The sequence below is a fragment of the Pristis pectinata genome, chromosome X (assembly GCF_009764475.1).
Source record: "Pristis pectinata isolate sPriPec2 chromosome X, sPriPec2.1.pri, whole genome shotgun sequence".
NCBI classification, from domain to species: domain Eukaryota; kingdom Metazoa; phylum Chordata; class Chondrichthyes; order Rhinopristiformes; family Pristidae; genus Pristis; species Pristis pectinata.
The window spans coordinates 14,488,821-14,514,765 of record NC_067450.1 but is presented as its reverse complement, the minus strand read 5'-3'; the positions used below and the strand labels follow the sequence as shown (position 1 = coordinate 14,514,765).

The window sequence follows — 25,945 nt, the reverse complement described above, 5'->3', positions numbered from 1 at the left end:
GGTTGGTGGACAGATGGCAGTATACTGATCGGCGAGAGGTGACTCACATCTGGTTTGAACAGAAAACTTAAGAACTATATTCAACGGACACTACCGTAATAATGACTAACTACTGAATTCCGGTACAGTGTGGGGGCTCCTTCAGTCAGGCCCGTGCCAAATTTGTGCCCTACTGCACTGTTCAAACAAATGCCAACTGATTCTGGAAGAATAACATCTCTGAAAGTTTTCGACATTTTCTGCTATTATCCCCCGCCTGTGAAATTGGGACAATTTATCAAGTTAGTGGATCGCTTCCGATTGCCCCACAGGCTGCAATGGTTATGCATTGTTGGGACTCTTGATCCGTGTTCGTGTCCTCCAAAACTGCAAATTAACCTGCTCCATTAAATGCATTCTTGTTTCATGATCAAAAGTCAGCAGGGGCGCGTTGGTCTAGGGGTATGATTCTTGCTTAGGGAATGACGTTTGCGCTGATATGCGAGAGGTCCCGGGTTCAAATCCCGGACGAGCTCTGTTTTATTTCCGAAACACCGATTTCCTTGGTATTTCTTATCACTGACGCAAGGTAATTGACTAACAAGTGAGCAAGACTGGAATCGTGTTGTGAGATACAGAGACTTTGGCTGCACGGTGCGCCTGTGGAAAATAATGGATCTGCATATTGATTGGCGCTGTTGGCACTGATGTGGAAAAGCCTGAAATAGAGAAATGCAGCGAATCTTTCGAACACCTTCCGCTTTTTTTAGGCTAGGACACAAGTGGCTAGAAGTTGCGGATAATTTAACCAACGCTCACGGGAATTAGGGCTCAAGCCCGAATTCAACGCCCTCGGTGACACCGGTCACTTTACTGTGTCGTCACTTTGGGATTGCGAGAGCTGGACCCTTAACCCTGACCTCAGTTTCTGCTGGCTCAGATGAAATTCTGCTGAGATCTAAAGCCCGGAATTCCGACATTTTTTTAAAAGTTCCTTAAAATAGTTCAAAAATATTCTCAGCGCATACCCCATCTCATTTGTCAACTCCATTCTGAATTTGATATGAGTCACTGCATAAATACAAGTGTTTGCACAGCAGTTTAAGAGCAAAACACGTAGCTGGTTTCCTCCTCGACAAGCATCGGGTCATGTAAACTGGTTGAAAACTACGCTGTGTAATTTGGACGAACAGGGAAAATACAAAATGCGTCATCTAAAGCAGTATCAAATTGCCTGAAATTGCAAAGAGTAAGATGGTGGATTTCCTTCTGTTTTGCAACTGGGCATCAACCTCATTCGCATCAATTTTGCTGGCTCTCAGACGCTTGCGGTCTCTACTGGCCGCTAAAATCACTCGACCGTCAGAGCATTGAGCAGCGTTATCAGGAATATTGGAAGTAGAGGGGCCAACAGCCTTGAAAGAGACTGAATGCCACCCATGTGAATTCAGTGTATAATTCCAACTTTGTATGGCAGCCCCATGGTACGTTTTGTTCGGTATGGACAGGATCAAATGCAAAGTACCAGGGGATATTTTTGCAAAAGAACAGCAGACACGCAGTTCCAAGAGCTCGGCTGCAGTGTCCTTGGTGCAAATCTTTGTCCTCAGTTTATGACAACAAATCGTCACATACCGATCAAATGTGAAGGAGAGTGTCAACCACACGGAAATTCCTGTGTCTGCAAGTATAAGGACGTTACGGAAAGAGCACACTTTGGTAATGAACAGGAAACTTGTTGGGCAAAATAAATCATCAATACGGAACAGTATCACGTCAGTGAAAACGACAAACAGATCTTCCGCTTCCAGGGCGACGAGGTCGCGAGAGACACATCGGAAAGACTGCACTTTCCCCGGGACAGGATCACAATTGTCACCACGTTCGCTGCGACATGAGAACAATCAGAAGCAGTCGATTAGATGCATTCATGGAGTCAGTTGCACTGTGTTTGATTTCATGCAGGACTTGACTCTGAGGTTGGAATAAAACATTCACACTTATATTCTGTGCATCGGCTCTCTGAAGCAAAAAACTCAGTCACAAACTTCATAACTTGTACCAATTGGAAAAACGAAGCAAGTAGTAATGAAGTGGAATCATTTTCTCAGTGCACAGTTCATGAAATAAACTAACGGGGAAACATGCTGTCAAAACATGCAGTCAGAAGTCAGAATATCCCCACCCTGACTGAACTTCGAAAAGAGGAACAACGTGAATTTTGACAGTGACAATGAATCTGACAGATCAGCACCAACCTCATCGATGTCTGAGACTGTACACAAGTGTCCGTCAACGGATGGGTGATATTCTGTGTAAATAACTTCAGCAGCGGTTGGTGTTGAACAGAACAAGGAGATTGAATGTTGTGAAATGATAGTTCACGTACCTGATGATTAGTTTCAAGTGAGGGAGGAGGACGGATCCTCTCTCTTGAATTTAAACGAAAATGTTTGGCAGAGTCGCGATTGGATGTTTGCTTCGCATTATTGAGAGCGATGGAATGAGTAGGACAGTGACGATACGGATACGAACTTGGATAAATGAGTGGACGCGGACAGATTTTGCAAGCCATGACTTTCGTTTCCCCGGGGTTGCAGAGTGATGGACTCTTCAGCAGTCAGCTCTTGTATCGATATAATTTTAGCGTCCGATAACTTTGCTGATGTTGGCGTCTAACAATAAAAAAACGAACGTTGCGGATGGCAGAAAGTGGGAGATGTGGTTAACCCTATGGAAGCTGACAATTGCTCTCAGGGAGGTAGCGGCAGAATGGGCAGTGCAGGGGCAGCAAACGGATGGAATTGAAAAGAAATGAAACATGTATCAAGTAATGTTTCTTTACTCGTCGTGCAGGAACGGGGAGGACTGGGGTAAAACGTGCACACATTTCTGACAGTGACAGGATATCAACTGAGCGGGCTGAGAGAAGATATATGTAATTCGTTCTGCTGAGAAGACCAGACTGGAATGTAAGTTTCTGCACTGAAGACAATACCACCCTCACCAGGTGTGTGGATCACCGTGGGTTATCCTGAACTTCGCTGTAAAGCAGTGGGGATATCCTGATCAGTGACACCGCAGTCGCTGTCCTGACTACTGAGACCTCAGCTCCATGTGCGGGGACTGAGCGCTGCCAATGTGCCTGGCCTCAGCTGCGGGAGTTTACAAAACAATAACCATGTTGTTTTTAAGAGATTTACCTGATTAAAATGATTTATTATCCACATATGGCTTCAATACTTACTAATAATCAAATATCTCCTTCGTTTAGGCTTTTTCGAGGTACTAGACAAGGCTGCCCGTTAAGCCCTTTGATATTGCTTTAGAACCTTTGGCTATTGAACTTCGGGATTCTTCAAATATATGTGGTATTACTTGTGGACAGAAGATTAATAAGGTATCTCTTTACGCAGGTGACCTGTTACTTTATATTTCTAATCCGGAGGAATCTATCCCAGCAGTACTATCACTATTAGATCAGTTTAGTGTTTTTTCCGGCTATAGATTAAATTTTAATAAGAGTGAACTTCGCCATTAAATATGAAAATCCCAATTTATAGCCAATTACCTTTTAGATTGGTAACTGACTATTTTATGTGTTTAGGTGTTAAAATTACTAAGAGACATAATCTACTGCTTTTAATTGACCATGTTAAACAATTATTTACTAAATGGTCCCCAATTTCTCGATCATTGGTAGGCCGAATTAAGGTGGTTAAGATGAATATTTTACAAACATTTCTATATTTATTTCAAGCGATTCCAACTTTTGTTCCGAAATCTTTTTTTTTTGACACTATTGATTCTAAAATTCTTTCATATATTTGGCAGAATAAAAACCCAAGGCTAAGTAAGAAATATTTACAAAAACCAAAAAAGGATGGAGGTATGGCCTTGCCTAACTTTAGATTAGATTGATTGGGCAATCAATATTAGATATTTAATTTTTGGATACAAGATTCAGATGTAATTTAACGTCCCAAATGGGTACACCTTGAGTCCCAATCATTACTTGAATTTTCATTAGTTTCTATTTTAGGAGCTGCACCTCCTTTTGCACTTACCAATTTAAGTAAACATATAATTAACCCAATTGTTAAACATACAATACGAATATGGTTTCAATTTCGTAAATTTTTGGATTGAATAAATTTAATCTATCAAGTCCCATTCAGTCTATTTTTTTCTTTCATCCATCCAGAGTTGACTCAGCTTTTTCCATATGGAAAAGGAAGGGAATAGTATGTTTTCGTGATTTATTCATTGATAACTGTTTTTCATCTGTTAAACAATAGTCTAACAAATACAATTTGCCTAGAACACACTTTTTTTCGATATTGGTAGATTAGAAAATTTTTAAAAGCTACTCTACCCTCTTTTCCCACACATTCAAAAACTGAAATTACGGAAAAAAAAATTTGGTTTTAATCCTTGTCAGAAGGGCTTGATAGCAATAATTTATGATTTAATTATGAAAATTCGTTCCGAACCACTGGACAAAATTAAGAATGAATAGGAGAGTGAACTCCAGACATCTATACCTACAGAGACTTGGAAGACAATTCTTCATTTAGTGAATACATCTTCAATGTGTGCCAGACATTCTTTGATACAGTTTAAGTTCGTTCACAGGACCCGTATGTCAAAAGATAAGCTAGCTCGTCTTTATCAACATATAAATCCTATATGTGACAGATGTAAATCGTATGTGGCTTCTTTGACACATATGTTTTAGTCCTGTCCTCTTTTGGAAAAATATTGGAAAGATATTTTTAAGATTATTTCAAATGTATTGAAGATTGATTTACAACCTCATCCTATCACTGCAATTTTTGGTTTGCCAAGGATAGAATCTGGCCATCTATCTGCCTCCGCTAACCGTATGATTGCATTTGTTACATTAATCGATCCATTTTGCTTAAATGCAAGGATCCAATACCCCCTACTACTTTTCAATGGTCCTCTCAAACTATATCATGTTTAAACTTGGAAAAAATTAGGAGTGGTACTGTTGATCTTTCGCTTTAGTTTGAGGAAATTTGGTGTCCATTTATTCAATATTTTCACATGGTAGAGATCCCCTTATAATAACCTTTCAATTTAGAAGAACGGAGTTGACGACATAATATTGCTCTGTTTCTACTGAGAAATTTTAGTCCAGTTTTTTTCTGTTTTTTTTTCTTTAGCTTAGTTTGGTTTGATATATCGTTTATAATTTTTCTTATTGTTTTGGGGATTCTTTTTATTTCTTTTATATTTTATAATAAATCTTTTTCTTTCTCTTCTATTCATTCACTAACAGATGGTTGGATCTACAGATTTTTTAATACTTTATGATTATCCATGTCATGATTGTTCTCCTGATCGCTTTGTATTACATGTATAAACATTGATATATTAATCTGTATTAATTTGAAAACTAATAAAAAGATTTAAAAAGAAAGAAAGAAGAGATTTACCGAGAGTAACCGGAAGCCGAGAGTGATAATTGGATAAACAGAAACAAAAATATGAACAGAATCGGTTCCATTGTCTGCGGGGATTTTCAGTCGAAACACAACATCCTGAAAGTACAAGAAATAACGAAACAGATCTTAAGTTATTTTTGATACAAATGAAAACGTGGATTCTTTTTTGTTAACGAAGCAAATGTCACCGATGTTAGTAACGCTGAAATAAGCGGCCGCCGTTCATTCCGCATTTCAATTGATTTGCAGGAGGGGAAAATATAAAGCAGATTGTTCACGAGATAAGATCGGTAAATGATGAATCGCGGAATTGTAACGCTCGTAATTGGGTTTAATCACTTACTAGGCATTCTAAAGGTTGCTACAATTAGATAGTAAATAATTCCTGTCTGAAGAATTGTAGGGAGCACAGAAAATGGACAAGCGCTGCGTGGGCTGTCATGCTGGCGGAAAAGTGATGAAGAAACTCGGTGCTCGATGCTGGAATGCAACTGACAGTGCGTTACAGAGACAGCCTTCATATTTATTAGAGACTAATGCCGTGGGTTCAGACGAAAAAAATGGAGGAATTCACATTAATTCCAGTTATCTGAGCAGCACGTCAAGAACATTCATCATTACGTTTGTGCTGCACAGTTTTTTCTCCTGACGAAGAGTCATGATTTGAAGTGAAAGTCGGCAAACACGGCAATAATATATTCTTCAATTTCCCATCTAATTCTGCACTAAGTACCGGCCTCTGCCTGCATCTCAGGAACACGTTAAACAGGCGCAGCCTCAGTTCTCTTGTTCTGTGGAACGTTTCGTTTCTGCCGATGTGCCAATTCAATACGCCGGGTTTTAACCACCTTTCAGCAGTTTGCTTGGCTCGCAGACGTGCAAACTCATTTTCGTCAATGTGCGAGGTGAGGCTGCGTATATGTGAATAATTAAGGAAGTATTCAGGCTCCAAGAATCATAAACGTTGAGAATGAAGCAAGACCGTACTGTGAGTCAGTTTTTGTATGATTGTATCATGTTCGTTAACTGTTTCTCTGCTCTTGTGTAATACTTTCTCTCACCCGATTGTCAGTTAAGTGTAGTCGAAGACGAGCGGTAAACTAAAGCTCCCAGGCAGGGTATAACCGGATGAGATGAGAATGCGGAGTGTAACTGACCCTGTGCAGGCGCGATGACCCAAACGAAGATTTTCATGCGGAGTGATCACAATCCTCCTTTGAGCAGTCAATGAAAATGTAGAAATACAGAGAGCTTAATGTCACGATTGAGTGATTGGAGACAGCTCCGCCCTTCATTGTGTACCCAAGCCACTCCGAGCTCTCAATACAATCTCCAACTTGCGCCCCAATCAACTGATGCCCTTTGTGTCCAGCAATCTACCTATTGACTTTTGCAATGCATTCAGCAACTTGGCTCACAGGACAGAATTTGGCCATCGCAGTTCAGAACCGTAAGTGGTTCAGAACTGGACAGGTTCCTCGCAACCGAGTGATTAGCAAACGTTCTTCTGATGTCCTTAAAGCTTCACCCCTGGTTGCAGATTATTCAGCCACGGGAGTGTGTCTGCAGGAATCCAGTCTGTAGAGTCCATTCAGGACATTGTACGATGCATTTGGCAAAGTTGTGGAAGAGCCGCATCATCAGAGGAACAGTACAGAGGGGATCTGTTCTGCTGGAGAGTCGTGCATATGTTGTATTTGCTGTGGGCGAGCCGTGATACTGCGGGAGTGCCGCATTTTCGGAGAGATACATCTCCTTACGTTCTAGGGATTTATCCTTCTCAACGCCACGAAGACATGAACGTTGTCGACACGAGAAGGAGCGTCCTCGGCTGCACACTAACAATCAGGTGGAAAATTGTGCAGAACAATAGCGGATGAATCTTGAGACTGACCAAGTGCGAATTAATGCATTTAGTAAGGTCAGATAAAGATTGGACCTTTTCAGTAAATCGTGAGTCATGAGGGACTATTGATGAAACTGGATGCATGGGGGAATTGTTCATGGATCCATGAAAGTGGCAGCAGCGGTAAAAAAGGTGGTGAAGAATCTATTTAAGACATTTACCTTCATCATTAAAACACTGAATGTAAGAGCGGGGGCGGCATGTTACAACTTTATCAAGCATTGAAGAGGCCACATCTGGTGCATTGTGTATAGGTTTGTTCGTCACCTTGCTGGAACGATGTGATAATGTAGAGCGGGTACAGATAAGTTTCACTCGCATGTGGCTGAATTGGAGTCCAACGATACGTTCGAATAGGCCAGGTTTGTTCTCCGTACGACAAGGCAGGCTAACGAGTGAACTGAATGAGGAGTACAAAATTATTCGTTGGATGGGATATATAGATGGTAAAAGTCATGTTTCTTTTCGTGGATGTGTCCATAAAATTGGCAGAGGTATAATGAGACAAGTGGAGGGTTGCTGAGGGATCTGGAGGTTATTTGTTTTCACACAGTGAGTGGTTGGAATCTGGAACGGTGCATAAGGCGTTGGTGGAGGCAGGCGCTGTCACAATATAGAAGTAATATCCGGACAAACACTGAATCTCCAGGAAGAGAAGGCCACACACCATCTCCGGGTAAATGGGATCGATATGTACAATGATCTACTGCAATATAACGGCCTGTTGCTGTGCTGTACGCCTCCAAGGCTCTACGAATATTATAACTGGTAAAGAAAGGGTAGATAGTTGGTCTTTTCTCCCATAGCAAGTTATCAGAGTCCACTTCTGCTGATATCAGATTTTTTGAGAGGATTTGAGGAAGATTTTGTTATCAAGGGGGTGGTAGAGCTCAGGAACGGGATGACTATAAAGGTGGTGGATGTAAATATCCTTTGAACAAGCGATTGACAAACACTTGAATCCACAAGATATAATAATCACTTGACCAAGAAATGATAAATGAGATTAGTAGAGATACGTGCCCTTAGTGGTCGGCAGTGATTCGGCGGGCCAAAGGACTTGTTTCTGTGCTGTATGAACCTGTGACTCAAAAAAATCAGGAAAGAATTTTTGGATCAAAAGCAGGATTTCCGAAAAATGCTCAGTTGGACAAGCAGCGGGAGAAAAACCTAGTTAGACATTTATTGTCTCCATCTAACTGATTGCATATCCGAACAGAACTGACGTCCCGTAACGGCTGCCTCGTGTCGCCAAATCCCCACACTCAAAAATCTCCAGTGACTTGTGCCGTGTATGACCAAATATTCCGTGAAAATGTGCTCCGAACTACTTTCGCCATCGAGTCACAGAGTTATACAGCACAGAATAAGGCCCTTTGGCCACTCATTCATGCTGACCAAGTTGCCAAACGGACGTTGTCCCACTTGCCGGAACACTGAACCCACTGTGATAAAGAGCGTATGATACAGATGTTTGGCACTGTATTTTTAACAGTCACTCAATAAAAAGAATGTCCCATTAGTTGAAATACCCTGTCCGATTTCACCTTGTGAGGACGCTTCGTGATCATGTGTTTCAATGAGGACATATCTCTGATTTTTTTTTCTCAACTGCAGCAAATAGAAACTAAAACAGTACAGCGCTGGACAGGCCATTCGGTCCAAGATGGTGTGCCGATATTGATGCAAATTTACACTCAATGTCCTCCTTCTGTGTATTATCCATCTCCCTCCACTCCCTTCATGTTCACCTCTCTATCTAAAAGCCTCTGAAACGCCAGCCAACTACCTGAGTCCACCACTACACCTGGTAACCTACTCCAGGCACCTACCACTCTCTGCGTAAAAAACCTTCCCCCTCACGTCGCCTTTAAACTCCCCCATGTCCTTAAAACATGTCCTCTCGTGTTTGACATTTCTACCCGGCCCGCTGGACAACCTTTCCTCATAAAGCTCCCGCCCATTCCCGGTATCGCTCTGGTAACTTTCACTTTATTTCATCCAAAACAAAACAGAAAATAAATAACGAGACCAACAATGAACACGATGCTGCTGGTGTGGTGCCAGCATCGCTCTGCATAATTGATATATCATCTTCCTTCGCTTGAATTCAAACCACGCGGCAATGAACAATAACCTTGTTGTGTTTTCAGAAATATTTGCGGAACTGTGTGGTTGTTTTATTATTTTATCAGTGACGCACTCAGCAGTCCGGAATTTTGCAATTGTTCCCGAATAAAATGAAATGGTTCTTACTCCATTTTCATGCCGACTGGACTTTATCACATTTTTTGAAATCACACTTTGCGCATGGAAGTTGCACTTGTTCCAATTTGTTCACTCCCTTACCCCGTCCACGTCCATTTCAGAATTCTCTGAAATGACGGTGGAAGATCAGGCTCAGAACTGGATGTTCAATTTGTGGACATTTGTTTGCCAACACTCCGAAATTCACAAGAGTGAATGAACGCTGTAATATAAAACCGAGTGTACATCAAAAGTTAGTATTCAGAACGAATGGATCGTGTTCATTCATTGTTTAGAAGGAACTAAGCTATTCACTCAACCTATTATCAGTGAATATTGATAGGAAACGGTGGTTAAAGTCAAAATCCCATGCTGGGTATTACTCGATGAGAATAAAACGTGGATTGCAACTGACAACCTGCAGTGAGACAAAGGACTGCAGATGCTGGAATATCGAGATTCAAAATCACTATGATGCTGGAGGATCTCAGCGGGCCAGGCAGCATCCGTGGAGAAAAGCAGGCGATCAAAGTTTCGGGTCAGGACCTGATTTCATCTTCACCTCAGGCCCGAGGGCGGCTGTCGCTCACGGTTACATTCTGATGTTCCTTCCCTTCAAATCCGCACAACTTGGGGCGTCAGGATTTCCATTCTTGATTGGCTGCTACTGCATTTTCTGTCCTTGACCCGGTTCTGATATTCAGCTATGGTGAAAGGTGATCGATTCGATTTCTCTCAATGAACATCCCGCAGAGATAATGTTTCTCCATGTTCTGCAGCAGAACCAATCTGATGGGGTTCAATTGGATTTTAGATTTTTGATGTATCTTCTTCTTGACATTGTAATCTTTTCTCCTTTGGAATCACAGAATGGCTGCAGCAAGGACCGTGGCCGTGTGTCCGGTCACGTCCGGACTATTCCTGTGTAAAATGATTTTGCACGCACCCACGCCACTATCCTCCCCCCAATACGCTGCAGATGTTTCCTGCCAGTTCATTATCCAGCTCCGGTTTAAGCTCTAAAGGTGACTCTGTCTCCACTGCTCCATGGCCGTGCATTTCAGTCGTAAACACATCGCCGGAGGAACAATATTCCTCTGTTACTTTTGGTAACGTTGTCGGACAGGAAGTTACTGCTTCGACAATTGTTGCTCCTTGAACCTGGTCCTAAAGCCTTTAGTGAAGAAACATGCACTTTAAACTTTTCTGCAGCAAAAAAATAACGCCGTTCCCACCACTTCCCGCAGAAACGGCTTCCTTCTCATCCTCATTTCCAGATGTGTTAATCCGTGTGTTCAAACCGTAAAGCTCTCGTGGCGCAATCTGTTTGCGTGCGGTACTTATATGGTAGTACGCAGTGGTGAAATGCCGAGGCTGTGAGTTCAAGCCTCAAAAGGAGCACGTGTGGTTTTGGTGGTTGTTTCATGTGCGACAGGATGAAGATTAGACTGAGATTTTACTTTTCATTTTCGTCCTGTTGATTGTATATGTTTAAATTAGAAACTCTGCAAAGCTCCACTGCTGTTGGTCTGAACAAAACAAGCACAGCTCAAGAGCCCATTCCTTCATCGCGTGCTGGGTCTGTTTCAGGCAAAGCATCAGCAAAAGCCGGCAGAAGGCACAAAAGCAATTAGATCATCTGTCATCCGTCGAACTCCGGAGAATGTTAGCACAGTCCGCTTCATGGCTTCTCATTCAACCATTCCTCTGTTACGAGACAAATTCTGATGAAGTGAGAAATATTCAGGCAGTTGACCTTCCGCCTATTACCTGCACCTCTTTTGAAAGGTCAGAAACCTGTCCGCAACATTGGAATTCCAGCTGCTTCTGGATATTGTTTTCTTTTGTTCACTGCCTGTACCGCAGTGATTGGCCCAGCTTTTTTCTTCCCTTTAACCCGCGTCGCCGCACCTCTTTTTGGTTTTACGTTTTGTTCCTTCTCATGGCCAAAATAGTTTGTTGATCCCGTTGAGACAATATTTTTCTTTCCCAAGTTCCTGTCTTCACTGGCATCCAACCAAAAAAGACTCCGAGCTGCCAGTCCTCTCTTCCCTGAAACCGCGCTCCACAAATAACTGACACACCTGCTTCCTGTTCACCATCGGTTCACCTGCCCTGTTGAGTCAGCTCATTCCATAGATGGATGCGGCCACAATGCACAACCAGCCTCCTGTAATTCCTCTGTGGCAGACCAACTACGATGCATCAGAAATGTGTTTAAGGCACAATGGAATTTAGAAAGAAACAAAACCCAGTCTTTAAATCCAAAGTAACACGGATTACCTCACAGTGCCCATACCATTCTTTGTCATTTTTCCGGGCTCTCTCTCTTCCCTCTCGCTCACTGTCCCTTCGCACGGTGCTCATTTTGTTTCTCGAATTGAGCTTCCATGCATTAAGTGGAAAGTGCAGACTCGAAGGCAATGAATTGGAGATCATATGTTAAGCTGATCGGTGATAGTGTGGTTGAGCGGTCTAAGGAGCTGAATTTAGGTTCCAGTCTCTGAGGGGACTCGGGTGCGAATCACACCACTGCCAAGCTTCCAATTTTCACCTGTGCTTTTCGAGAAGCTGCTCGCTGGGCGGACAGTCACAGCCGACTTTTTACAATCTGACCTTGGAATTTAAAGCCCCCGTCCCCTTGGCCTTTCCAGTCAACCTGTTCTGCTTCCAACCCAGCACACATGTTGCCACTTAATTGCATTCTGTTTGTCGAGCGGAGCCCCGCCAATGTGCTGGACGTCATGACTCCGATCTTGCTACTGCTCTCGGCACAACTTATCATCCACATTCCCAACATAATGAATGGCACTCGCTTACTTAAAGCCACTCGATTATTTCATTCATAAACTTAACTAATGAGACTGGGTGATGATGTCAATTTTTCTGCCCTCCAACATTCAACCCTCTTTAAGGCATCGAAGAGAAATGTTATTAAAATCTCTCAACTTCGCTGCATTTAGCTCTGCATTGAACGGAGACATTTCCCCTTTTAATTCATCCTGTGTGACTTTCACATGTTTCCGTATCTTTCTCCTTTCTCAAACCCCTGATCTGTATCCTCGGTCAAATATTCCGTCTGTTAAGGGGAATATGAAAAGATAAATTGCTGCCAATGTCCAGCTGGCCAGTGGGCGGCTTTCATCGGCTTTCTGAATGAGAAAAATAAATAATAAAGCGGTGCACTGATCTGGTCAGCTTACAGTGAAAACAAGATAGTCATAACTTAATCGCAACGCTCCCTTGGGATTCCTCTGTTGAACGTGACATTTCAGATATTACGGAAAAAACGAAAAAGGTTTGTGAATTTTACAGCTGATAAGTGACACCGTGTGAAGTGGGATGTGACGAACAATGGCGAGCGTCGCTGAGTTCCTTAGCCACCGCGCCGCAAACTCTGTGAGGACAAAACGAAAACGCAGCTTTCAACATGCGGGCTTGAGTTAAACTCGCGGACTTCTCGAGTTCAGTGCTGCTGCCGTTGCAACACAAGGTCATCGCCTCTTTCCCAGGGCACCAATGCTCAAAAGAAGAAGACACGGCTTTAAAATAATGGGTGGGAAGTTGAAGGGAGATGTCAGAGGGAGGTTTTTCACCCAGAGAGTGGTTGGCGCATGGAATGCGCTGCCTGGGGTGGTGGTGGAGGCTGATACATTGGACAAGTTCAAGAGATTGTTAGATAAACATATGGCGGAATTTAAGATGGAGGGTTATGTGGGAGGAAGGGGTTTGATAGTCTCAGGTGTGGTTTGAAGGGCGACACAACATTGTGGGCTGACGGACCTGTATTGTGCTGTATTGTTCTATGGTTCTATGGTTCTATGGTAGGTCAGCGCACCGAAGCAGTGTGTCAACTGGGCGCCGAACGATCTTCAAGTGGGAAACGCCTTTGTCACTTTACACATTGAAAGTTAGAAACCCGCAGTGTGGACGATTCCGTTCCTGGACAGAACTATAAATTTGTTATCACTTGTCCCATGTGATCAATTTTCTGACTAGCTTTACCAAGTCCTCTTTGAAGAGAGGACCTTTCCGCCCATTCTGCTGACATGCTGAGCTTTGCAACAAGCTTCCGTTTAGAATCTGTGAGTATTCGACAGCGGTTTTGATCTTACACACACGGTGCTGGTGCAACACCCACAACTTCCTGTTCCTCGATGAGACGCTGGCTATCATTGAGAAATATGTCGCGGGAAATAGTATGTCACTTTTGCCAAGGGTCTCTTAATTATACACTAATTAATGCCCCTGGTGCGCAGCTGACGGCTTGAGACTGGAAAAAATCGATTGAAATGTGGAAAATAAAATGGAATTAATGAAATCGCCATGGGATTGTGCGTCTGACGTTCAGTGCGGACTCTGTGGGTCGGAAGGTCTATCGCCATGCCCCATGAATCGAAGACTCGAACTCCTAATAACTCACGCGTAGCCCCTCCTAGAGCTGTCCATGCCGTCCACAAATTTATCCGCCATATGTCCCAGTTACGTCCTTACATTGACGTCGTGGCCGAGGTGAGGGGAAGTGAAGTGAATGTCGGAGACTGACAACGAGTTAATCTGTGGAGAGAAATGTCAGAGACACTGGTGAGTTATGCGTCAGGTGTGGACCGTCATTCTGAGGAGACTGATGGAAGCCAGAGTGACAGAGATGTTCTATTTCCCTGCGTTATTTATACAGCACTGAGCACATTCCCCGACTGAAAGAGGAGAGGAATGATGGGCCAGACTTTATGTTTGTTGCTTGGGGCAGAAGAGGCTTCAATTCACGCGGATACAACAGCCTCTGTCGATGCTCAGCAGCGCGGCAAAGTCGATGAAGTGTTGCACGTCTCTAGTGGTTTCTGTGGTGTAGTGGTTATCACGTTCTCTTTACACGCGAAAGGTCCCCAGTTCAATCCTGGGCGGAAACACTGTTGATTTGTTTTGTTCTCCAGGTTTTGCGAAGCACGTGACGAGTTTCACATGACGATTTACGCCAGCTACCTAAAATGCTTGCTACACGTGTGAAGAGAGACAGAATGGACGCAAACACTTGAGGTTGTAAAAACGATGGTGCAGGACTCGAACCTTCAATCTTCTGATGACGTCACATGAAACACCTACGGCAGACGCTTTATCCATAAGGCCACACAGTCCATTCAATTCAGGAACCGAGGAAAAAGCATCAGACTTGATGCTGGGTTTGGGGTCCTGCCAGAAAGTAAGAAGAAGATGGGACGCATTTTTCTGGCACACTGAGGATTACCCGGTTTGAAGTGTTTCGACAAGTAGAATGTGTTAGCGACGGAAATAAGAGAATCCGCAGACGAGGCTCAGTTTTCTTCACGGCTCAGAATTTAGAAGGATCACATGGCCTGTCTCGTCCTTTCCAGCTGACTGACAAAATGTGGTCATGCTGGCTGGTGAGAAGCCTGGAGTGAGCTGTTTCAGGGTCGAACCTAATTGTAAGTGGAGCGGAATACTTGAGGTAGACATCATCTTCCCTTTTCTTTGGGTCATATGAAGACCACATGCTTCCCCTCATTTGCCTCACCAGTGCTATGCCGATGATGTATTCACGGCCCAGGTTCCCAACACCACGAGAAATAACACATTACATGTTGCCGAGTCTCCAGAATTAGCTCATTTTCACCCCCTCATTCACTTATTCCTAATTTAGAATGCTCGTTCGAAATCGCCCACTATTACCTTGTCACCAGATGAGAGATATGGTTTGAAAATTAAAATAAATGTGAACTTTATGAATCTCTAAAATTCTCCGGCCCCGATATCGGTAGAGACTGGACCATTAAATATTTCTAGTGCGTCAAAACAGTTCGCCCGGTGTTATGATCCTTTTCTTCCAGTGTTGCTCGCGTTGGGCAAGTCCTTGTCACTTAACAATTAAGGTTTCTAATTTACAAACTTAATTTCATTCACGTGATTATTGCCCAAGTGTTATCTGATGTTATGGTCACGTCACCTGCACATTCACATGGAGTCCGTCTGTCCCTCGGAGGGACTCGTTGTATCCATCACCCAGTTCGATGTTGCTGTAATGCTTCTGGTTGCAGAAACAACATACGAGCATGCAACGTTGATGCAGGTAAATCTGGCCAATTCCTCCAAAATAGTCACATCCATCCTGCGGCCCTGAATTCAAAAACGGCGGAGACGGTCCCAAGTCATTTGAAGTGAACAAGGAAGAACAACGACAATGCAAGAAGCAGTGAGCCTGGAAAACATTCAGCCTTCCGGCCCCACCACTGCATTCATCGTCACGGTTGGTTCTTCACCCCATCCATTCCCTGTTCAATCCCACACACTCCGACTCCTTTCGTGTCTCTAACTCCATTGGTCTGACTCGACAGTACATTCAAACTGAATTTCTATGACTCGGGAAGACATCGAACGATTAAACATCTGCAATATTCTCTGGTTGAGAGCTCAAAACACTTGAGTGAAACAATTTTCTTCATTTGTTTCACTTTGGAACGTACTGTCCTGAAGCGCTGTTTAATCTGGGGCATGTAGAGGACCAATGGATGGGAAGTATCTCTCCCTTACTTGACGTGTAGTGAGAAAGTCTAATTGCGGACTTTCTTCTTCGGAAACTAAACCCACAACAACTTGTGTGACAGTGAAAAATTGAGTTGCAGAATTATTTTTATGAAAAGGATCACAACAACCTGGTGGACAAACCGGAGGCTCATGACGAGGATGGGATTCGAACCCATGCGTTCAAAGCACAATTCATTAACAGTCTACCGCCTTAACCTCTCGGCCACTTCGCCTGTTCTTGCATCTCGATAATTGATGCGATCTTCTCTTATGTCCCACACGATGATTCACGTGATCTACATTATATATCATTTACGTGTTTTGATCCACTTTAAAAGAATTACAAATCGTTCCCAATCCCAAGGCCTATCTGATCTTTGCTTGCAAATTTGTGATCATTTTAATCGATCCAATTTAGTCTATACTTATTCCTATCTGTCATGGTTTAAACAATTTTCCTTTGTGCCTCTGTGCTTTGTAAATTATGCATTGTATTTTGAAATATAAACCGCAAAGCACGGGTTTTAATGTCGGTTACCAACATTCCCCAGACAAACTCTCACTGCTTCCGGCATATCTTCCTTGCTAACTTCGCTGTGCGGGTCAGCTTCAACCGTCCTTCTCCCGGCCAATGAAACCTTAAATCCAGATGAGATTCCTATTCCACGTTGAAGCGAAATGTTGAACATCATGAGACTGCCGGTCTCAGAATTGTGCAATGCTGTTTATATTGTCCCTCTTTCTGCTTTCTGTTTATGTCTGTAACGTCACACGTCTCATTATATTTACGGAAAGAAGATTGGCTGATAGGCAGAAGTCAGAGCGTTCAGAAAAAGCGGCCCTTTTCAGGATGGCTGTGGTGACGACGGAAGGTCGTCAGGGGCCAATGCTGAGACGAAAATTTTCACTTCATATACAAATAATCTGGATGAAGCAATTGAGGACATTGCAGCCAAGTCTGCAGCCAATACCAAAGTAGGTAGAGAAACCAGTACGTCGCAGAGGCATGAAGTCTGCAAAAGGACTGGTACAGATTGGGAAAGTGGGCAAAGAAGTGGCAGATGGAATAAGCGCAGGGAAGTGTGGGGTAATGCACGTCCGTAGGAACAATAAAGGTGCAAAGTATTTACTAAATGGGGTGAAAATTCAGAAGTCAGCGGTGCAAAGGGACTTGGCAGTCTAGTTCAGTATTCCCTCACAGTTAACTTCTAGGTTGAGTCGGTAGTAAAGAAGGCAAATACAATGTATTCATTCATTTCAAGAGGACCAAAACATAAAAGCAAAAATGTACTGCTGAGGTTATCGAAGGTCCGATGGCATTTGGAATATTGTGACCAATTGTGGGCCCCGTATCCAAGGAAGGATATGCTGGCCCTGGAGAGGGTCCATAGGAGGTTCACAAGAATGATCCCAACAATGCAAGGCTTAGAAGTGATTGATGTATGTGGGCCCTTACTCGATGGAGTTCAAAAGGATGAGGGGGATCTCATTGAAACCTACCGGATACTGAAAGGCTTGGATTGAGTGTATGTGGATAGGACGTTTTCATTGGTAGGCGAGTCCAGGATCCGAGGGCACAGCCTAAAAATTAAGGGTCGTCCCTTTAAAACTGTGATGAGTCGGAATTTCTTCAGCCAGAGGGTGGCGCACCCAAGGAATTCGTTGCCACAGAACGCAGTAGAGGCCAAGTCAATGGGGGCATTTCAGGCAGAGATGTATGGGTTATTTATTGGTACGGGGGTTAAGGTTTCAGGGAGAAGGCGGGAGAATGCGACTGAAAACATGAGCCGTAATTGAATTGCTGAACAGAATCGATGGGCCGCATGGCCTAATTGTTCTTCCATACATTTTATGAACTTAACATCAATTTACGACGGCGATGATCCTTCTGCCCTGCTGACTTCCTCCAGCATTTTGTGTGTGTTGCTCCAGATTCCAGCATCTGTAGAATCTCTTGTGTCTTCCGTATATGGTCCTTTGCTAAGCTCGCGATCAGGGTCAGCTTCACCATTATTTCTCCCGGCCGATGAAGCCTTCAATCCAGATGAGATTCCAATTCCAGGTTGCAGATAAATGTTGAAGACCTTGAGACCGCCGGTCTCAGAAGTTTGCCATGCAATTTTTATTGTCCCTCTGTCTGCTCTCCGTGAAAGCGTATCACGTTCACACTTCTCATTCTAAACATCCACTTTCCACTTCAGTGACCGTTCTGCCCTCCTGTACAGGTCTTCTTCCAGTCTGTTGTTCTGCCCTCACTTAAAATCAATCTCACTCCGTTAATTTAAACTGAGGTAATTATTCAAGTTCCTCCTTCGGCTTTCCGTTCCTTGAAGTCAACGCCCACCATCAACTAGTTTGTTCTTTTCCCGGTCAGATTCACATTGCACCATAATCGCTTTGGACAATGGACACTCCCACCCCATCCACACTCTCACAGCTCCATTTTACTTGTTTGTTTACCCGTCGCCATTACCGATGTTCACCAGCAGTCCTTGCCGACCTCAGGGACAGAAAACATCCGTACCCCGTTTCCTTTGCAGGAGGCTCCAGGCTGAACCGTCAGAAATTCCGGCCTGTGCTACAAGGAGATGAGTCCATGGGGTCTGTCCGCTGACCATCAAACGCAGAAAAATACGTCCTGCCGTGAACAAAAGTAAGGCACGGTTTTCATACTGCAGAGAGAGAGAGAAAATCCGCCCATGACCTTCTGTATTCTATATTCTGTGTGAGAAACTAATGGAAGACAGCGAGAGGGCTGCTTGAGAGTCAGGGGAACGAGAAGGCAGAGAGAGAGGCGAAGTGCAAGAATGACCATGATAACGAGAGAGACAGAGACGGGGGAAGTAAAACAGTGACTGAGCGAGAGATAAGACTTACCGAACAAAAATCAGAGAACGAAGGAGAGGGGGTCAGTGAGAGAAAAGCGACGGGGATGTTCAGGGAACAAAACAAAATAAACAGGATTCTGCCTTTCAGTCCCACGTGGATGATCCGTCATTCAACAAGATCATGGATGACATTTCCCCTCAACAGCATTTCCTCGCGCACCCCGTGCCTCCCCAAAAATCGTGCATTCTATCGACGTCAGTTTCAAACACTGTTGCTAACTGAGAGGGACAGGGTTCGATCATGGTTAATGAGAGGGCTTGCAGGAGAACAGCGGTGAGTTACAAGGAGAGAGAAACGAAAAGAGAGCTGCGGACAGGGAGTCTAGCTGTGAAAGAGTTGGACAGAGACATGGCAAAAGATGTACGGGGATATCCGGATGAAAGTCGATCCGGGTCTGAGTCGTTCGGCCCCGTCCCTTGTGACACCCCCCCCCCCTCCCCACCGACTGGAAACATGAGCGGGATCAGCTCCTTTCAAGCTGCAATAATATTGTTGATGTCTTCAGCAAGGATATTGAGCATCCGTTGTAAAGCTTTATGGAAACGACTGGAATCGCAGGCTCCTCACAGTCCGGAGCCAAAGCTGGAATACTATTTATGCGAAAGATCCAAGGAGGGATATCGCGCAATCGAAGCGGACATGACATTCCTTGCACTGCATAAACCACGGCAAGTGTCGCAGAAACACGGGGCCTACGTCCTCAATACCCTCCCCACTGACAGGTGGCTTCTCCATGTCCATGAAATACGACTGCTCCTGCCCAAGCAGTAAACACTGTCCGAATATCCGGCCCTCTTTCAGCAGGGGAATGTACACAGTGATCTGTAAATAAAGCAAGAAAATGCAAATATCCCCGTCCCTCTGGATCACACCTGTCTCTTCAAGATGAGTCTCCACACCTCTCAGATAGGCCGGCGATGTCTCCGAGGTCACTGTCCACAGATCAGCTTGTCGGCGGGCTCCCACACTCTCCTCACTTTTCTTCATTCCGGCCATGACATCAGTGGAAGGGCTAATCGGGAACAAATGAAGATGGACAACGTGATTCCCAGCATTTGTAGGAACGGTCGCAACACAAAAAGCATTTTGCTCTTCAAAATTACGTCTGTATTAAAACATAGAGTGAGTCATAGAGTGAGCGGGGAACAGGAAGTTGTGCTGTCGAAACCGCCCTGAGGCCGTTGCATCAGGAAACTGCTTTGGAGAAAGGAGAACGATCTGAACGAGAACTTGTTGCAATCTCAGCACGACACTAGCATCTCCGGAGAGACCCTTCCACTGATAAATTCTCACAGAACACAAATCAGAAAAACGAAGGACACGGAGCACATGGAAACTAATTCACGATAACTTTAGATCGAGGTTGTAGCGGTTCCCGATGCAGGGTCCAACACCCAATGTGAGCCGTTGCCGTTCAGGTGCGTACACCGAGAACAAAGGGGGCGGCAGAGCGAAGGCAAGGGTTTTCCCATGTTCAGGTTAATGTAGGACACCGTAATGTCTCGGGATGTGTGCAGTGAAACGGCAGGCAAGTGGTGACTGATTGCTCTGGGTTGTGGTTGGAGCAACAGCTGCATTTACTTTAATAAACGTCCGGTGGTGTCCCTTTACCGTTACTTGAGTTCAACAAAAAATATTTCAGAATGTTTCTGCCTGGTTTCGAACCAGGGACCCTTCGCGTGTTAGGCGAACGTGACAACAACTACACCACAGAAACGCTTCTTCCTATTCCTCATGGTCCGCAGCAACAGATTAGAACAGCCCAATGTTCAACGCACTCTCCATGATAACTGATTGGTTTTGCCGCACGAGACTGACGGCTGAAATATCGAAAAGTAAATCGTTCCCGCTGTCAATAGAAAGATTAAATCCGTTGGGAGAGTTCAGCTGACACAAACCAAACCTTCATGGTAATCCGGCCGCAAGTGCATGTGCCTCCCGATGAACCAAGGACAGGGGTTTTAACTCTACCACACATTTGACAGTCCGCATGTGGTTTCTACAGTTCCTTTCTGTGTGAGAGAGGCCGAGTTTTAAAGTTGAAAGGCAAAGAAGGTGCAGAAAGGCAGAGAAATCAACAATAATGGTGTCTACTTGAGAGAAAGAGAGAGAGAGAGAGAGAGACGGAGAGGGAGACAGATCGACGAGGAGTTGACTGGTTAGAAGGAGACGTGGCGAAAGCTTCAGACACAGCGAGAACGCGATGGAGGCGATTATGGTACAGTTTCTCGGAACTAAACTGATCATGTCCTTCATCCGGCCGCCGGTAGGGACAGAAGTTCGATCGGGTGTCTGCAAACTGCAAGAGTATTCCATATTTTTGCAGCAAGATATTCGGATAGCAATTGTCAAGGTGAATGGGTAAGGACGGAAAACGCACTCCCCTGTAAAAAAAAAACAAAAGCAGGTGCCAAGATAATGTTCCTACCCAGGGTCGAACTTAGGACTTTTAGCGTATGACGCAGACGTGATAACTGCTGCACTACTCAAACTGATGAACAGAGAAGCATCATTTAACGTGGAACAGAGAAACCAACAGGACGTCGACCAGGAAATAACACGACATAAATAGAGGAAATCGTCGGTTGGACGAGGAAGCGGAATCTGGGGCAAGGTGTTAACGTGTTTCCACGGGTTTCTGACAGACAATTTCTGGTGAACTTATTCACCACCGCAGCACCGAATCCGGCACTTGTGCTGACGGTGCCATTCGGGATCGGATCAGGGCAGCGCCACACACAAGGTATATTCTCAGCACGAGATGGGAGTCAACTAAAACACAGGAGGCCGGCGGCTGAAGTTCTGGAAGCCGAGCCCGGTAAATTTCAAAAGCCGCCACACTGTAAACCAGATCCCTGAGTATCAGGGTAAATAAAGCACTGAGCAGGTGGAGCGGAGACGAGGGGGGTTGATATAAATTCCACAAAGAATCCAAAGAAGAGTAAAATGGGAATGGCTACCAGGAGAGGGTGTGTCCGCCGTATGGGGTTGAAATGGGTCAATGAAGAGAAAGTGGCACCCAGGCAAGGCTCAGGCAGCGAATGGCAGCGCTCAGCCGGCATCGGCTGCGTGACAGAGCGGGAATGCTGCACGATTATCAATGCTCTCTGGCTGGTCCATATCTCCCATTTCGGCGGATCATCAATATTTCTTCCATGACATAAGGACTTCTGTAAGACCTCCTGGCTCAACGGTTGCGCGTCTGACTCCAGATCAGAACCATGTGTGTTCGAATTACGTCCAGGTTACAAATGCTGTGCCGGATTCACACGGTGTCTGCGGCGAGTTTGGTCAGTGGTTCTTTCCGGAATTCAGCGCACGTCCAGCATTGCTGGACATGTCTTCGGCGGACAACTGGGAGATGCTCAGTTATTTCTCATCTTTGGCCAAGTTCAGCAATGAAAATGTTGATGTTTTGCGCTGTGTGGGAAAAGTAACATCTTCTTATTGAAAATCCCGCCGATGCCGTAGATCTGAAAAAAAAACAGAAAATGTGGAAACACTCAGCAGGTCAGGCAGCTTCTGTGGAAGGAAGGAGCGAAATTTCCAGCACATTCTGCGTTCGCTCCACCTTTACATTATTATTTATCTCCCTTCGGAAAGCCAATGAAAGTCGCCGCCTGGCCTGGCTGAACAATGGCAGCATTTTCAGTGTTCATATTTTCAACAGAATGATAGAGGGTTTAAATATCGACAGGGAGCAAGCGTTCAGCAAAGGAGATGGTTCTGCGGAAATTGCAAGGTCAGAGTGAGTGAATGAAAATGGAACTGGCCCAGCTCACTGGGCCAGTTGAGGCAAAACACGAAGGTTTGTGCAGCATTTTTCTTCGGCTGTATAAGTAGGTTTGGTGGGAGATGTTGGGCAAGGAGCTTGTCCTCATCCATCAGGTCTTGGGCTTCGTTCAGAAACCAACAGGTCAGGTTGGCTTCAACAAGGTGAGAGTCCGTCACCTTGGAGGGAATGAGGATAGGAAGCTGATGCCGGGGGGTTTTGGGAATGGTCAAAAGGGGGCGGTTCCGAAGAGTGTTTCCTCCTCTCTGTACCTGGACAGGACTCCATCGACCCGGTAATTCCAATCCAGCGTCTGTGAGGTCCCATGGAAGAGACCGTGACATGGTGAGTGTTAAAAGTTAAAGGAAATCTACGAAAGTATTTGGAACCAGTTTTCTATGGCATCTTTTATTGACAGAAAAATCAGTTTAATCTCTTCGAATATACACATATATTTCCTTTACTGAAAATCAGCATGTTTTATATTTGTTTTTACAATTTTCCATTCGACGAATACAGAAGCAGTGTCGGAAGGTCTGTCCTGAGGCAGAGTTCACTTTCAGAATTCCAGTCCTGGGGCAATTCAACAGTGTCAGAACTGATGGGATCTGTGCAGCTGGAAGGTCTGCGATAAGGGAGTACTGCAGTGTGGGAGAGATGGTGCTTGGAGGATACTACACTCTCAGATGCTGTGCGGCTGAGAAAGTACTGCACTAACCGATAGGCTGTAATGCCGGAGCGCAGCACTGTCGCTGAGACATTCCTCTCTGGGGCCAGCCCCTGGTCTGTTGTCGTGTTGACGATGGAAGATCTCATCTGTGTCCAGGGCCAATGTTCACCTCACAGCCATAGAAGAAAAAGAAACAAAATAATAATCTGAGTTATTATCTCAAGGTTGCTTTTTATGTATTATTTGAATTCGGTTTTCCTTATTGTGGCCACAGTTTATTATCCAAACACTAATTCATGTACTGTGACGTTTGTATTGATATTGGTTTATTATTGTCACTTGTACCGAGGAACAGTGAAAAACTTCCCTTGCAAACCGATGGCGCAGGTCAATTCATTACACAGTTAGTGCAGAGTGCACTGTAAAAACAATAACAGTACAGAGTAAAGTGTCACAGCTACAGAGAAAGTCCAGTGTAATAAGGTGCATGGTCACAACAAGGTAGAGCATGAGGTCAGAGACCATCTCATCGTATAAGGTAACCGTTCAATAGGCTTATCACAGTGGGGTAGAAACTGTCCTTAAGTCTGTTGGTACGTGCCCTCAGATTCCTGTATTTTCACGTAGATGGAAGAGGAGAGAAGAGTCAAAGTCCCAGGTGGGGGGGGGGGGGGGTCTTTGATTATGCTGGCTGCTTCACTAAGACAATGAGAGGTAAAGACAGATTCCAAAGAGAGGAGGCTGGTGTCCGTGGTGGTGCAGTCTATATGATTTGTGATCGTGAACTATTGGAAACTGCTTCCTCAATGTAGAACATTCATGTGTCCAAGATCTGAGGATCTCCCTCCTCAAACCTTCACACAACGAACTACATCTCACAGAGTGCCACAGTGTGTCATCATTGCGCCTGCGCACCTGGCAGTCAAAGGGAAAAGACTTCTCTGTGCCCTTGCCGAACGCCGTGAGCAGCTGCCGTTCCCCGGCGTGGGAGCAGTGACCTCTCCCTCTGACCTGGCTACCTTCTTCCTTCTATACCGCCCGTGCGTCGCCAGTGTCGCCGGAAAAGGTCCACCGTGGCATTTCACAACCGACGTACGGTCGGCGCCCGTCACCTCAGCGGCCAGGCTGCGTTCTCCGAGAGCGGCCGTTCTCCTGGAGCAGGAACTCCATCTGCACGGGCGGCCTTGAGTTTCCAGTTCTCTGTCGGAGGAGGGACAGATCACCTGGAGCATCGTTTGTGGAAACAACTTATCAAAGACAAAGGAGCATATCACCAGGTAAAGTCACCGGGCAGACAGAGCCAGACACACGGAAATATAACGACAGCCAGACTACATCATAGAGACAGACTGAGACATACAGAGCCTGGGATGAGGAAGTAAAGGGTTAAAAACTGTAACCATATCTATTGCTGATAGAAGAAAAATACCTCGCAAGCAACAGCACGCAAGCTGCGGACTGAATGTGTTAATTACTTTGTCCGGGACCTTGGTCAATCCCGTTATGCTAGACAATAGAAGTACTGGGTGCAATAAACAACGAGTGGGAAGCTTGTCCTAAACAATGAGGGGTGATACCTGTCTTTGAATTTCTTGATTATAACTCAATTATGCTGGACAATAGGTGCGATTTCTGTCTCGGAATCTCTGTGCCTTGACCGAAACTCGCGGCGCCGCATGTATTAAGTGTGCGTGACAATATCTGTATAAGTTTCTGTCTGCTCATTTGTACGGGGAAAACTAGGGAAGTGACTTGTAACGAGTGCTGGAGAGACCTCTTCTCAGCGGTGCACTGCTAATAAACGCGTGTTATCGAAGCTACCTCGTGGAACTGTGGTTACAGCGGACAGAAGTGAGAACTTAATTTCGAGACAACAATTTGGCGAGCCAGCCAGGAGTCCAAGACGAGGTTTCGGAAGCGGCGTGAGCGATTGACTGGGATAACGACTACCTGAGACGGAAGGGACCATAAGGTACGATTCACCTTGATCCCTCTCAGGGAGTCGGATACCAGATCGATCCCTTCGCTTGTCGAATATCCTCTGACGGACTCCTCGCGAACTTGTTCGAGCGCCACAGGTAAGAGGGGTTCGATACCCCAGGTAAGTTAATTTTCTGTTCGGTATCGAGTCTCTAGTTAAGTTAATTTCGTGTTCTTGGAAAACAGAAAGGAAGGAAGGAACGGAAACACCGGTCTCCCATCCCTCGCTCGATATTCATTCGATCCTTGTTACTATATCTTGTGAACATTACCAATCGTTAATTTATGATTTTGTGATCTCCAAAGGTCCTCGCTTGCGTGACGGTGGGAAAAGTATCGAGGGGGTGGCAGTAAAATTGGTTGCACCAGTCAGTACATCGCATGGACCAATCACCCATCCGTGACAAAGTGGCAAGCGAACCCACCTGTGCAAAGTACCACGGTAAGCTTCCTATCACCGAAGCCATTGGCCAACTGTTGGTCCATGCAAG

The 25,945-nt window shown here is 44.8% G+C and overlaps 2 non-coding genes across 2 annotated transcripts; one reads left to right on the top strand and one right to left on the bottom strand.

Moving 5' to 3' along the window:
* Positions 1-14,440: 14,440 nt before the first annotated feature.
* On the top strand, positions 14,441-14,513 carry trnav-uac (transfer RNA valine (anticodon UAC)). Its single transcript has one exon. It is a non-coding gene; the product is annotated as a tRNA-Val (tRNA).
* Positions 14,514-20,676: 6,163 nt separating this feature from the next.
* Positions 20,677-20,749, bottom strand: trnav-aac (transfer RNA valine (anticodon AAC)). Its single transcript has one exon. It is a non-coding gene; the product is annotated as a tRNA-Val (tRNA).
* Positions 20,750-25,945: the final 5,196 nt, after the last annotated feature.